Source organism: Schistocerca gregaria, chromosome 5 (assembly GCF_023897955.1).
Source record: "Schistocerca gregaria isolate iqSchGreg1 chromosome 5, iqSchGreg1.2, whole genome shotgun sequence".
Lineage (NCBI taxonomy): Eukaryota > Metazoa > Arthropoda > Insecta > Orthoptera > Acrididae > Schistocerca > Schistocerca gregaria.
In genome coordinates, this window is record NC_064924.1 from 395,222,352 (window position 1) to 395,239,338 (window position 16,987).

General features: G+C 37.7%; 1 protein-coding gene across 1 annotated transcript in view; it reads left to right on the forward strand.

The window, feature by feature from the left end:
- LOC126272168 (uncharacterized) overlaps positions 1-16,987 on the forward strand; it is a 31,278-nt gene that overhangs the window by 1,168 nt on the left and 13,123 nt on the right. The window lies entirely within an intron of this gene.

The window sequence follows — 16,987 nt, forward strand, 5'->3', positions numbered from 1 at the left end:
AAATGTACGGCAATTAGTGTTGGCGCATGATAGATTAAGAAATCATTTATCAGAGCTTGATAAGGGAGAGATAGGGTACGGTATTACACTGGTGCCCGGAGTAAAGGCTGAAGACTTGCTGTACGGCAGTTCATTAAATAATATACTATCAATAATAACTTTGCACTGTAAATATAGCTACAATCTCGAAACTAGACGGAATGAAAATAAAAGTTTCGTGCAATATGATCTGCTTTAAGATGTGAGTTATTTTGGACAGCTTTTAACATGCAGTATTTATTGATCGGCTACCAGTTATAAAGATGAACACGAAATGAACTTCTGCAAATATTTGCTTATGGGTATACAGTTCGCCAAATCATTTTACGTGCTGTACAGAAATTGTATTTCTTTCCAAAGTTTGAATTTTAGTTAGGCAGTGGTACTAAAGAAAACGTTTGGACATTTTTATCTGAATGTCACAAACGTTCGTTATCCATCCACTGACTTTGGAATAGAGTATATGGAATATCAAATCTAGTCCTTTACGTATAATAAATATTTCATCCTACATCTTTATTAGTGGGCTGGCTGTTTCTAGAAATTTAATTTTTTACAACATGCACATGCACAACCTCATAATAAGACTCATTCTCCTTCCTTGGGAAACGCCAACCTTCAAAGTTAACAATTACAACATCACATGTTTTGAAGACATGAGGCAGTTTTAATATGATGTTGTTATTTGGGTACAGACAATGCAGTACTCCCTGCATCCAACATGCATGAAACGTGTCAGTCATTCTATTCTGTCTTTGGGGACACTATGGGCTCTTTGTCTTCTTCATGCGGAGAAACTACAGTAGGCAAGGATGTAAGTCAGTATTGCATTGAACAAGATTTTGAAAGCTGTGCAGTCAAACTAGAGCTAGAATCCTGTCCATCTTGATTATAACTATCTACGGGGCACCATTAGGAAATACCCCAAAGTTCCTTGTGCAACTAGAAACTGTGCTTATAAAGCTTTGCAAGAGCAACAGTAAAAATTTAATCTGTGGATTTTAACATTGACTTTCCATCAACCAACAGTAATCGTAGACAGTTAAAAACACTAATACCTAGCTTTAACTTACACCCAATGATCTCATTCCCGACAGAGGTGGATGACTACATCAAAAACGTGATTGACATGTTTCCCTGGACCCCACACACTATTGTGATGTAAAAATGCAGGCTGCAGTAAATAGCCTATCTGATCATAGTCAAATAGCAGTTCTATAACTCAGCAAAAGAAAAACAGTTAATGTACACACCCAAGTTAGCAAGGGTGCCCATCCCATATTTTATAGGGGGAGGGGGGGGGGGGGGGTTGGATAGGGCTAGACCTGGGAGTGTGAAGTATTTTTAGTATTTTGGAAGTGAATGCTGACTTGAAAGTAGCCAGAGAAAGTTGGTTTCAACTCTGTTAAAAACCTGTGTAACACAAACGTTTAGGTCATTATCTCAAGAGAAAAATACCTGTCCACACTACAATTTTTTTTATTTTTTTTTTTTTTATTTTTTTTTTTTTAACCAGTGAGAGCTCAGGGGTGGGGGACACGGGGTATGGGCACCCTCACAAGTTATTCGTGCTAGAATAATAAACAATGAATCGACCAATATCTTTAGAAATAGTCTACAACAGGAACTATGAGAAGAAATCATGAAGACACTGAGAATAAGAAATTTAATTCATTATTTAAACCTGTTTCTCAAACACTTTGAAGTCAGCTTCAAAAGACAAATTAAAAGTAAAGCAAATGTAATAGGTAGAAAGTCTGGATAACAGCTTGGATTAGAATATTATGTGCTAGAGAAAGGGAACTTTACCTACAACAGAGGAATAGTACACACAAAGAAGTGAACGTAACTATAAGAGATACTGTAAAATCTTAAATTAACAAGGCAAACAATAAAACAAAAACCACATGGAAAATTGTAAAATCTGAAACAAACAAGTACAAAATATTAGAAGAAACAAGGGTAGTACAGTTAATGGAAACTGGGGTGAACCACAATAATCTGAAAACGGCAGCCTCTGAGTACAATAAATTTTTCCTCTCTCTAACTGAAAAAACAGAAATACAAACACTCAACCTCCCTCAGAAGCCATAAAACTACTTAATTTTACACAAAGTACACCACTGAAAACATTGCACTTCAAATCCACAACAGCCAACCCAGACCTATTGTATATTATGGAATATCAATCAGGGCACTAAACTTATAGGGTGGCTTAATCAGCAGCATATTATGCTGTTTATGTAACCAGTCTACGAAAATATGGGTATTTCTTCATAGATTAAAACATGCTACAGTGACACCAACACACAAAAGTGGTGACAGACATATAATATCTAAGTATTGGTCTATCTCTACACTGCCAGTTCTTCCAAAAATATTTGAGGGGGTAGCGTACTGTAGGCTACATGAACACCTAACTCAAAATCGCTCACTGGCACCCTCCCAGTTTGCCTTTAGCAAACGGCTCTTCACAACAGGAGCAATATTCAGTCTCACAAAGGAAGTTCTTGATGAAATGAACTGTAGAAGATATCCATTACAAATTTTCTATGATACTGCTAATGCTTTTCATTGTATAAAACATAACATATTTGTACAGAAACTCCTACACCGTGGCATCAAAGACCAACCATTAGCTAGGCTAGAATCTTACTTACATACCAAGAAACACTGTTGCTCTAACAGGTGTGGGTGAAACAATAAAATCAGAGGGGGGAACTATTAAGTATGGTGTTTCCCAAAGCTTGATCCTCAGACCATTGAACTTCTTAGTGCACGTTAATGACCTACCAGCACCATGAAATAAAATTGCAGATACAGTAATGTTTGCTGATGACAAGTATCATGATCAACAGTATGCAATCCTCAACACAGATTAAAACTGAAACAATAATGCAACAAGTGTGCAAGTGATTTGCAGCAAATAAGCTATCATTAAACCTCTCAGAAATAAATTTAATGCAGTTTCGCATAGCTAATAACAAGCTACGAGCTCTCAAAATAGATATCAATGGTCAGAAAATAAATGAAACTTCACATATAAGATTTCTAGGAATACAAAAGGATAATAAATTAAGATGAAATGAAAATATTGATTATCTGCTGAAGAAACTTAGATCAGTATGCTTTGCACTACGAGGTATTTCATCCTGTGTTGAGAGGGAAATAATAATGTTGTCATGCTTCGCTCATTTCCACCCTCTGATGTCATATGGGATAATATTTTGAGGAAATGCTGCAAAAGTTGAGAAATTTTCAAAATGCAGAAGTGAGGTGTGTGTTGATCTGTGGTGTTTCAAATCTGACGTCCTGCAGGTGCCTGTTCAAGACAAATGGAACCCTGACAATTGAAAGTTAGTGTCTGCTAGTTGATAGTACTTGTAAACAACACCAGAAAACTTTTCTATACTAATGATGCAAGTTAGAAGCAAAGCCTTCATAATGACTCAGTAACTCTCTACACAGCACCAGAAGGAATTATCCTGGCCGGAATAAGAATTTACAAAAAACTCCCACTGAATATAAAAAAGGACAGTGGCAGTCTTTATGTATTGAGGAGGAAACTGTAAGAATTCCTCATAAATCATACTGTAAAAATTTAAATGAATTTCTAGAGCTATAAAATTTCTAAAATATGTTTTATGTTGTAAATCATGTAATTTGTATTGCAATGCATGTAATATTGTATATCTTGTACATGTATTGTCTACAGTATTGTTGCTTTTCTTGAAACCTTGAATGTAATATTGTATGTCTTGTATTGGTGTTGTTCCCATATTGTTTATTTTTCTTCTCTTGTTGCCCATTTAATATTGTATTCATTGACCTGTGCTACATTTTTTACTGCACAATCTTTGTATTGCTACGTTCCAGCACAATTTTTGTACTGCTACATTACAGCACAATCTTTGTACAAAATATAATTTAACAGGGCCAAATAAAAATCAAATCAAATCACTGTGTTACTTTGCTATAAAGATTGTACTTTCCTCAATGTGCACGTTAGTTGTAGATTGTTAACGTACTTTAGATGACATCATAGAGGTTGGCAGCAACTACACTTTTTTCTGACAGAACTCCCTCTCTTCATAACATGTCTCTTTTAAAGAGTGTGCTCTCCTCGGTGTGCATGTTCGTTGCAGATTGTTCATGTACTATAGGTGACATTGTAGAAGTTGGCAGCAACTAAACTCTTTTCTGACACAAGAATTATCTTATTCCTTCTCTTCATAACATGTCTCATTTTGTTGTCACCATATGGTCTTATTTTTCCTTACTTTTCTAGAAGTACTTCACCCACTACTCTGTCATCGTACTCAAGATTTTTTCAAGAATTGCTTGCTTAACTCAGTGCAGAACCTCATTACTATTAAAGAAAGACCTTGTTTTGTGTGCATTGCAGAGGGGGGTCTGGTAGTGGATTATAATTTAAAATCTTATTAAAATCAGGAGATTTCCAATCTCTGACAAAGTAATCTCTTTTTTTTCTAGATTTGTATGAATTCTTGTATCTGATACACCAACAAAGAAAGATTGCTTTGTTCTATAATACAATCATATGGATTTGCAAGTTTTCAATGGATACAGTCAGAAATTTGAATCCACAGTGCAGTTACAGATTTTATAAGAACTTTTGGCAAGCTGTAGGTGCAACTGTTTCTGGCCATGGATGTTAGGGTGTTGCGCAAAACTGTATGTATAAATGACTAAGAAAGTGACATAAAATTAAGTCCATAGTCACTTTGTAATGCTATTTCATGGCATTAAAAGATGTTTGGCAGCATAATTATTACAATGATTTTATAGGCACCCATAGCTGCCACTTGACAGTCAAATGGCATACACCTGATAAGCATAACACACTGATGTTGGCTACAATCCACCTTTCACAGCTCAGTTTGCTTTGCTGCCACCACCTACCTACCCCCATACCCTACTCACTCCCTTAAAACTCTCTACAATCCACCAAAGAAACATTTATGGAATGTAAGCCCATTACCAACAGCAATTCACTTAATGCAAAGAGCATGCCAATAAAATGTTTCAGAAATGGAGGAAGATCAGTTTATCTTAAGAGCCATGTCTCTTATTCATCAATTTTGATGGAGAGATGCATGTTTGTCATTATCTACATGGAGCTCTGAATCACTGTGCATGATGTTCACAGAATAGTGTGGTAGCAGTGATTGCCATGTGTGCTACATATAATCGTAGATGGTATGGACCTCCGATTTATTGAGAGAAAGATATAACTTGTATCGAATGTAAGACTCTTATTGTAAACTTGGTGGATCTGATGATGTTGCACTTTTCTCCAAATAGTTATGGCCTCATCATTCATTATCCATTTTACACACCCTGTGTAGTAATTCGAAGGGGGGAGTGAGAAGAAGAATGTCTGATGTTTGCAGTACAGATAATATTTTGTTCCAGTGTGTCAGTTTTTGTTGAATACTCTTCTTCATGCCTGTATCACATTTGGAAACACTGCTTTCTAATATGCATTGTCACAGTTTATCAGATGTTCACCAAGTTTATAATTATGTAATGTTAATAAGCTGAAATTCTGAGACACAGAGGTGAAAACACAAATCTAAAAGCAAAGATATGGATAACAAGAGACATAAAAATATTGAGCAACACAAAAATGGACTTTCTCAATTACTGAAAAAGTTCCTTAAGTTATATTACAAAGTAAACTCTAAAAAACTGATGCACCATGAAGGAATTATTTGAATGGGATGGAAATCTGTAGATAAGATGCACATACACACTATGTGATCAAAAGCATCTGGACACCCACAAAAACATAAGTTTTTCATATTAGGTGCATTGTGCTGCCAGGTACTCCATATCAGTGACTTCAGTAGTCATTAGAAATTGTGATGGATCAGAATGGGGCACTCTGTGGAACTCAAGGACTTAAGACGTGGTCAGGTGATTGGGTGTCACTTGTGTCATACGTCTGTAGGTGAGATTTCCACACTCCTAAACATCCCTAGGTCCACTGTTTCAGATGTGATAGTGAAGTGGAAACGTGAAGGGATATGCACAGCACAAAAGTGTATAGGCCGACCTCGTCTGTTGTCTGACAGAGACCGCTGACAATTGAAGAGGGTCTTAATGTGTAATAGGCAGACATCTATCCAGACCATCACACAGGAATTCCAAACTGCATCAGGATCCACTGCAAGTACTATGACAGTTAGGTGGGAGGTGAGAAAACTTGGATTTCATAGTTGATCAGCTGCTCATAAGCCCCACATCATGCAGGTAAATGTCAAACAATGCGTCGCTTGGTGTAAGGAGTTTAAACATTGGATGACTGAACAGTGAAAAAATGTTGTGTGGGGTGTCAAATCATGGCACACAATGTGTCGATTCAATGGCAGGGTGTGGGTGTGGTGAATGCCTGGTGAACATCATCTGCCAGCATGTGTAGTGCCAATAGTAAAATTCAGAGGTGGTGGTGTTAAGGTGTGGTCCTGTTTTTCATGGAGGGGGCTTGCACCCCTTGTTGTTTTGCATGGCACTATCACAGCACAGGCCTACATTGATGTTTTAAGCACCTTCTTGCTTCCCACTGTTAAAGAGCAATTTGGGGATGGCGACTGCGTCTTTCAACATGGTCAAGCAGCTGTTGATAATGCAAGGCCTGTTGTGGAGTGGTTCCATGACAATAATGTTCCTGTAATGGCCTGCACAGAGTCCTGACATGAATCCTTTGGGATGTTTCGGAATGCCGACTTCATGCCAGGCCTCACCGACTAACATTGACATCCCTCCTCAGTGCAGCACTATGTGAATAATGGGCTGCCATTCCCCAAGAAACCTTCCAGCACCTGATTGAACGTATGCATGTGAGAGTGGAAGGCTGTCATCAAGGCTAAGGGTGGGCCAACACCATATTGAATTCCACTATTACCGATGGAGGGCGCCATGAACTTGTAAATTTCTTTCAGCCAGGTGTCCCGATACTTTAGATCACATAGTTAATGTAGATATGATGCACATATACAGACAAACAAATGATTACAATTTCAGAAAGACAGGGTCATTTATTAAAAAAGAAAGAACTTCACAAATTGAGCAAGTTAATAATGCGTTGACCTACCCCTGCTTCTTATACAAGCAGTTATTCAATTTGGCACTGATTGACAGAGTTGTTGGATGCCCTCCTGAGGGATATTGTGTAAAATTCTGTCCAGTTAGCACAGTAGATCGTCAAAAATCCTGAGCTGTTAGAAGGTCATGCACATAATGCTCCAAACGTTCTGAAGTGGGGAGAGATTCAGTGACCTTGCTGGCCGAGGTAGAATTTGGCAAGCACAAACACAAGCAGTGGAAACTCTTGCTAGGTGCAGGCAGGCATTATCTTGCTGCATATCTGAAGGAACAGGCACTGCAGCAACTGCAGCCTTCATGAAATACATAAAATGTATTTGCAGTTGAAAATATGGGCAACCATCAGCTGCATAATGAAATGGTGACAATGAAAATTTGTGCTGGATCAAAACTAAAACATCGATTTACCAATTATTGTGAGGGTTTACCTTACTATTAGGCTATTCGAATATGACTCGTGGCCAGACCCAAGCTTCTATAAGTTGTCAATCATGTGTCTACAACCTGCACTCATTACTGAGTCGTGCCTGCATAGCCTAATGATAAGGCAACACCTATTGATAAATGGGGAATCTGGGTCCGAGTCATGGTCTGACACAAAATTTCATTATTTTCATTCCATTACACAGCATATGGTTGTCCATATTCCCAACTGCAAATACATTTCATGTATCAATCCTGATTGTTGAAACGTATAGCCACTCAGGTTAGTATCCTGCCACCGTCTGGGCCAACTCCAGACACTTCTTAACTGGTCACTGGCGCTTAATTCAAAGCAGGACTCATCACTGAAGACAGTTCTACTCTATTCAATGAGATTCCTGGCTGAATTTGCCCGACAGCATTACAAATTGGCCTTTTGGTGTACAGAGAGGTTTAATGGTAGTCAGTGCAAGGGGTACCACGATGCAGCCCCTTTTCTGTGAGCCACCAGTTAATGGTCTTTGTGGTAAATGAAGCACCAATTGCACATCAGATTGATGATAATAGTGGATCCAGCGCTCTGAGTGCCTCTCTGATAATTTCTCAGTCTTCACATTCTGTCGTCTCTAGGTCGACTGCTTTCTTCTTGCCGATGTCTTAGGTCATGGTTCACCCATTTTTGCCAACATCATCAAATGGTGGCACTGCTGCTATTCAAATATCGAGTGATTTACTCCAACTTCATTGAGGCCAACTACTCATCCTCTCATAAATTATAACATCTGTGAACATTTTCATGCTTCTGTCTGCGAGGCATAGTTACTGTCAAACTAAGAACACAGAATGAAATTTGTGAAGACTTTGTGCCCTGTATCAACATGTCCTCTAATTACTATCCTTGCCAGCTGTTTGGTCAATACCTGTATGAATACCATTTTGTGACTAATTTGCATAACTCCTTCATGGTACATTTTCTTCCCCTTTTTCTTAGATTGTAGATTGAGACATATGGACAAGTCATACATCAGGCACAAACAATGGCTAGTGATAAGTTTATATTAGAATTATAAAATAAAAGCAAAGCAATGTGGAAAGTAATAAAGCAGGAATGAAATAGTGAAAAGGAAAATATCAGCATGAACTGTGACAAGAACTACTGACCCCCAACAGATTGCAAATCTCATCAGGCAGTACTATGCAAACACTACAATAAAATCTGATAATCAATAGCCCAAACAACCACCAGAACAAAGTAAATTCTAGCTTCCACACAGTCTGTTGGATGAAACAACACACAAGCAAAAATCTTCAAAACATGTCCTCCAGAGTTGATGTTGTTCCAGACTTCATCATTAAGGAATGTATTATTAACATTGCAACACCCCCTTGCAGATATAATCAACTCACACGATTCAATAAGGAACCTTTCTTGACTGTCTTAAAATTGCTACACTGATCAATATTCATAAAAAGGTGCCAAAGCAAATTTAGAAAACTATACACCATTCTCTTTATTACCAAGTTTTGCAAAAATTACTGAAAGATTCATGAATAACAGATTAATGAAATTTCTGGAAAAGAACAAAATCCTCACTAATGCCCAATATGGTTTTAGGAAAAATAAATCTATGACTGGTGACATCTATAATTTTTTACAAAATGCTCTAGACGCAATGGACGGAAAACAAAATGCGGCTGGTATTTTCTTAGATCTAAGCAAAGCTTTTTACATCTTGAAGCATAAAATCGTGCAGGGAAACCTCCAAAAGTGCAGTATTAGAGGAATTGCATTAATACAGTTCTCATCATCCTTAGCAAATCAGCAGCAAACACTTGAACTGATAGCCCCATATGTAGGAATAATGAAAAGAGGAGTCCCTCAAGGATCCACTTTTGTGCTATACCTTTCTTCTGCACAAAAAAACCTAGATCTAAACACTGAATCACAAATAAATACCATATTTGCAGATGACACTAGCAATATTCTTATGGGAAAACTGCACAACAACTACAAGTAAACGTAAGTTAAGCTGCAACCCAAATAAAATAGATTTGAAGGAAATAATACATAAAGCCAAAACAACTTTTATAAACTTCTGTTTATTGAGGGGAAGACTCAAACACTTCCGTGACAATAAACTGCAGCGGAATTGCACCCTCACTGGAAACAAAATTTCTAGGCTTAAGACTTCAACAGTATTTTAAATGGCACACACATAAGGAACAAAAATGTGGCACTGAAGGAAGTGTGCTATAGACTATGTTTACTGGTACACAAAACAAGTTTCCACACTGTTCGAATTGCATATCGAGCCTAGTTCTACAGCATTCTACAGTAAGGTAGCACAACTGCTAGTTCAATTATCTCCTTGGCACAAAAAAGAGCTTTAAGAGCAATGTATTGTGCACTACAAACATATGCCTGCAGGTCCCGCTTTCAAAAGTCTTTGATCCTCCCACTTTCATATATTTTTACACTAGAAACATGCACACATGTGGAAAGAACATAAAAGTAATGTATACTGTAAGTATACTGTAATGAACATAATTAGTTGAAAATAAGGAGGTAATTTGCAGTCATTCATTATATTTGCAAAAGACCTAAAGAATGTAATAGACATGTTGCTGGCTCAAAACAACATGAAGTTGCTTTTAATTACAGCTGCTGCAGTTAAACACAAAACTATGTCTGAAGTCGCTGGAACAGAAGCAGAGTTACTGAAAATTTCAGCCATGTTCAAAGAACACGTTCTTACTGATATATTGAAAGCTGTGAGTGAGCAGTCAGATGTAGCACTCAAGGGTTACACATTGTCTCCATTAGATGATAAGGGAGAGTGCTACACAAGTGACATTAGAAGAATATGAATTGAAGGCACATCACATAATGGCTCTGAAGCACAATCTGTAGCAGTTGTTATTAAAGCTCTACCTTCTAATATTTGCCATAAACTACCATTTGGATTGGCACAATTCTACAGGAATGAAGTACACTTCTACAAAGAGATAAGAAAAATACACTTCAGTGAAAGCTCACACATTGTTTTTATTTTCTTCATAATCATTGTCATCATCATACAATACTTGGCTTGTTCAGAAAGTAAGTGTAGTAGAAAAATAATGCCCTCAAAGATCTCACCTGCCAACTCCTTCCCCCACTTAAGAACATCTTTCTGCACCTGCACATCGGTTGAAAATTTTTATTCCACTCCTGTGTGCCGTGTGCCTTCACAGAGGCACCAATCAGTGGGCTACAGCAGGTGGTTCTAAACATCCCAACCAAATGAGTTCAGGAGCACTTTGGTGGCTAAGACTGTATGAGGAGAGGTGTTGTCCTACAAGCACATTCATCTCATTGGCATTCCCCTTTTGTTTTGAACAAACCTTGAGTTTTTTTAGGTGCTCACAATATTGTTTTGCATTGATGGTCTCCTTCTGAGGCAGAAATTCAATCAAAATGATGTCTCTTCTATGTCAAAACACTGAGGCTATGATTTCCTCTCATGAAATGGTGGTTTTGAATTTTTTGGCACGAGGAATTGGTGTGATGCCTCTGTGCAGACTGTCTTTTTGACTCATATGTGGATCTACCCACATTTCATCATCAATCACAATAGAGCTAAGAGAAGCCTCACCTTCCAATCAAGTTTCTGAAGAAACTTATGGATGTTACTGACCTCGTTTTTCTTGAACTGCCCTGTCAGCATTTTGGTACTCATCTTACACAGTTTCTGGTATAGGAAGCAGATCACAGCACCTGATTAAAACCTTTTGGGCTTCTTACTGTCATATTTGATTTAACTGAACACTGCAACGTAAGTGTATGTTCTACCATGTTTTTGCGATGCTCCCCCTGCTCAGGGGATCCCCTCTACCATCCAGTGATGAAAAAAACCACTGCTCGTTATCCTGTTATGGTTGCAGTACACTTAGTGTCTGAAGTTGCATAGTAATATACATCGCTATTTCCCATACACAACAAACATTATCAAGTGGGGGTGACATACATGTGCCCCCCCCCCCCCCCAATATTTTTTGAAAAGCAATTTCAATTTTTTAAGTCTTATGTGACAAAAAATGACACCACAGAATGACTATATCTAAGCTTAACTAACTACACATACCAAAATATCTTTGTAAGAATTGATGGTTTGCAGGGTTTACCAAGACACCAGTAAAGCAAAGCTATTTATATTATTAACTAAAAAGACAAAATTCCCAAGTTTTAATGAATTATGTTGGTATGTCTATGAGTGATGAAGGAGCAGGGTGGATTAGCACGAATATGCGTGGTTTTGCTTTAAGTGTGTAGGAGGGGAGGCCAGGGGCCAGATGGTTAACATTCAAACACTATGTGACAATCAGTTCCAGTCCTGTGTTGAAAGTTAGTCAATGATGTGTCAAGAGGAATTTATATGAACAGTGTTCAAGGCAGTTCATCCATAAATGTTGTCCAGATAATCTGATCATCAAGCAGCAGCAGAACACACACATAAAATACAGTTGTGATTGGCAAGCATTTGGAGCCAGAGGCTCCTTCTTCAGGTAGAAGGGTTGAAGGGGAAGGAAGAAGGGTGAACGAAAAGGACTGGAGAGGTCTAGGAAAAGGGATAGATTTTGAGAAAGTCATCCAGAACTGCGGGTCAGAGGAGACTTACCATACTGGATGAGAAGGAAAGAATTCATCCCTTCTGCCTGAAGAAGGAGCCACTGGCTCTGAAAGCTTGCCAATCATAACAGCCTTTTATGCGTGTCTTCTGCCACTGCTTGGTGAGTAGATTTTTAATCTATCCAGTTAAATAAATTTATAAGTAATTGATTGTTTTCGTTGTTACATAAATATTGTCCCTTTTTTTTAAGACAAAGGAATGGCGGTTCATAAATATTTACTGCAAAATGTAAGCCAATTTACTCAATTTCCATAACAGAAGAAACATATTTAGGTCACTATAGGACGACCTGTGTAAGATTGTTATAGCTTAAGCTCCTGATACCATATTTAATTACTGTTACTGACTTTTTAACTACTTACATTTACAACCCTAGTTTCTGAAATTTCCTATTCATGTTTCTAAATTATTTTTAGTGTCTGAAAAATAAACTAAATGTATGTATTAGCCTATTTATTTATTTTTCCAATACAAATAGAGCTGAATTATTTTGAAAAACTATTCAAGTTCATATACTTTCCACAGTTGTTAAGGACATAATACATAATTATCGTACACATACTGTCGATAAATTTAAATGTTAATATCATAACGTTTTTGTACTGGGTAGTTGCAAAATAGGTTAAATTGGTATGCTTTAGGAATTTTAAGTGTCATTGCAAGATATGGTATGAGGTATCCAGAATGCTCCAAAAAGTGGTTGTAGGTCGCAATTTTTTCAACTTGTTGAAGGGGATTTCTTGTTTAGACTGCACTGTGATCTATACCCTATTTATTGAGTACACACTCCCCTCCCCTGCCCTGGCCAACAATTAAGTGCTAGTGACTCCCATGATATAGAGCTGTATTGAAATGGTTCTTGACAATTTGTTTTCAGTTTGAGAATGTATGATTGATCAGATTTACACTTTGTCGTATTGGGCAATTACAAATAATAATTCAATCACAATGTTAAAGGTAGTTTACAAGAAGAATTGAAGCTGAAAGTGCAGGCAATTTGAACAAGACATTTAATTATGTTTAGAACTATCCCCATAATGCCTCTTGTAAATTTCTTCCAGTTTTCTTATTTCAGCTTGCTTGAAGACATTCTCATTTACTCAAACTAAACCAAATAAAATGATACAATGGTATACCACATGCTATAGAAACAAAATTGTAGAGGGACCAGTGGAAAACGGCTAAATTTGTAACTATGTTACTTGGGATGAACAGTTGTATCTCAGACATGTGTATGGCATACTGTTGTTTTCTGAAGCCTTTCCCAGAAAGATTATAGAAAATAATATTAAAAAAGGGTGAGTTTTATGATTACATTAGGCTCTTCCTAACAGACTTTTTGGCAGGTAGTGCAAATAATGACAAGTAAAGCAAAATACTGTTACTCATCAGGCAACATTGAAATTATAACTTGTTTTTAAGAAAACATTTACTAAAATTCTGGCTTTCAAAACTACAGATACCTTTTCTTTAGTAGGAAGAAAAATGATAAATATAAGTTGAAATGACAAGGAAAGGAGCTGAACCAATTAGTACACCAGAAAAGGTGGAGGTTCAATGAGAAAAACCTGGTCTTCCCATTGTGCCCATGTGGTAATCTTACCTTCTCTTTCTCAGAGGAAATCTACAGTTCTTTGTCAGTTTCGCACTGGCCCCACTTAGCTGACCCACAGTCACATCATCCGACGTGACCATCTACACCACTGTGGTGTGGAGCCCTTTTGACAGTGTCCCACATCCTATTGGACTACCCTAATTTGGTCGCCTTATGGCGAAAACTTAAACTTGATGACATGCTACCCAAGATACTAGCACACAATGCCAAAATGGCTGATATGTTTCACCTGTGAAAGTGGTTTCTACTCTTTTCTATGACATGGGGCACATTAGCCTTTTCGGCCATTTAACCTTTTGGCTGCTGCAGCCATGCATCAATCAAGCAGGGTCGAGTGCCCACCGTTGAGGCCGTCTAATCCTGGTAACTGCACTAATGGCTTTCTCCAGGTCAGGAGCACACAGGTGCCACTAAGGCGGTGCACATAAAAACGTTCAGAGTACCAGGTAGAAGGACTGGTGGTGCGTATAAATACATTCAGAGCACACAGGGACAGGTACAAAGGCATGCTTTAACACGCCCAGAGCAGTTAAAGGGTTAAGGGGTTGGAGGGGTGCCCCGTTGCCTGTTCCTACCCAGGGGGCTCATGTGTGCCTTTGCTCAGTGGTCTGGCCTGGCTCCTGCTCTGCCCTCTCAAACTTTTTAACCCATTATCTCCCAGTGATCTATTTTTAGACTCTGTTGGTTTTCATTTTATTACTAATAAAAAGGTAACTTATATTTAATTCCAAAATTATATTATAAACTTACATTATTGATAATAATTATTGTAATTTTTCTATTAGTGAACACACAAACAATGGGATTTTTCTTGTATTTTAAAATGAGGTCACAACTGCAGCACATTACTTTTTATATTGTTTTCTATGCTTATCAATTACTATTAGTGTCTGTTGAGTCTGGTTGTGCTTACATTGTTGTTTAGCAAATGTAAAGACAATCAATCTATTTTTTGACTCGAGATGAAATGGTATCATCTGCTGACACAGCTGTAATAAAAGCCATGCAATAATAGTATTTGGTTCTAGCACTGGTGTTGGTGGTTGAAATCTATTTTATGCAGTGTAGCACAATAAAATAGAACAAATGCAAGCAATTATAATGCAGTGTTCAAAGGCATTACAATGGATGAAGTTTTGGTCATTATAAATAATTATAATTTTGAAGGACTGATTGATGAAAACAATGAAAATGTGGATGTTGTTCCTCTGGATCATGATGCGTTAACTGATGAAGATGAGCCAAATGATGGTAAACAGGTACTGAGAATATTCTGGATGTTCTTGGATCAGTGGAACTTCATTTTGTGGGGACTATGGGTAATGAAGTAATGGTTAGTGAAGATAGAGTAAACTCAAGAAAACAGAAGGAACTTTTCAGCCAACTGCAGACTTACAGTAAAATGAAGCCAGTATATACTGCAACTCCTACACATGGCATTTCAGCTGATGCAGCTGTAGAAGAAATGAAAAACAAAATAAAGGACCTCACACTACTTGTAGTTGGAGAAAATATCTTGAATTTCAATAATTATGATCATGAGAGAATCAGTGCAGTATGCAAGTTGTTCTAAAAACATACAAGGCTTCTCTTTTGACACTGAAGAAGTGAGAGTATTCCCAAGCTTACTACTTTTGTCAGGGTACCACAGAATTTCATCAGAAACACTACGTTATTGGTCGTAAGATGACGACTCAGGACTGGAAATCATCAAGAAAGCTATGTTGCGATATATCAGAAGATAAAATCTTTAATTGACTTGAATGATAATGATCAAGCTCAAGACAACAAACATGGTAGATGGTGCAAGGTTAGACCATTAATTTCAAAGATGAAAAAGTCCTTCCAGCAATTTGATACATTTTCAGAAAACCTGAGTGTTGATGATACGACTGTGAAGCATTATGGGCATCACACAATAAAACAATTCATTTGAGGCAAATCACGTTGATTTGGCTATAACCTGTGAATATTGTGTACCACTAATGGTTACTGTTTAAATGTTGATTTGTACTGAGTGAGGTAATGCAGTGGTTAGCACACTGGACTCTCATTCGGAAGTACAATGGTTCAAACCTGCATCTGGCCATCCTGATTTAGGTTGTCCGTAATTTCTCTAAACTGCTTAAGGCCAATATCGGGAGGGCACCTTCGACAGGGCACAGCCGCTTTCCTTCCCTAATCGGAGCTTGTGCTCATTCTCTAATGACCTCGTTGGTAACGGGACATTGAGCACTAACCTCCTCCAATTTTGATTTGTACACTGGCAAGGAAGTGACAAAAATACTGACCTTGGTGTTGGACCTAGGGTAGTGTTAAACATGCTGGTGTGCACTGAAAATCCTCAGGTTCATACTATTTATTTCGACAACTATTTCACTAGTTGAGATCTCTTGCTGCATCTGCAACACATTCCATTTAGGGCAACAAGTACAGTGCAAGAAAACAGAACTGAAAAGTGCTCTCTTGAAGAAACAAAGCAATTGGGGAAAAAAACTGCCTTTTGGCACTTATGACTTTGCCTTTGATATAAGTGGTGAAGTTCTGTTTGTTAAATGGAATGATAATAAATGCATCTGTATGGCACCAGTTTTGATACTGTGGAGCCACTTACTTCTGCAAGTAGGTGGAACAGGATAGCTTAAGCATAAAACCAACATTCAACAGCTACTGTTTATAAAGAATTACAATATAAATATTGAAGGAGGAGACTATCACAACAGGCTTGTTGGGAAATATGCCACTTCTTTACATAGCAAGAAATGATACAGGACTCTCTTTGCAAGAATAATCAATATGGCTGTTGTGAACAGCTGAATCATGTACCACATGGTACATGGAGCAAGATCTCTGGATTTATTGGAGTTCCAATGATGTCCTACTGTCCAGTATCTGAAAATGGCTACCAATTGCAGAATGAGACATCCTTTATCAACACATGGAGGAGCTTTCCATGAAGTGAGGTATGATGGAAAGGACCACTTTATATCAGCACGTAATTCCCAAAGATGGGGTCAGTTTGAAGGTTACAAAGGCAGATCACTGACATTTTGTGACAAATGTAACATTACACTTTGTCACGACTGCTTTCGACACAAAACAAGATGGAACA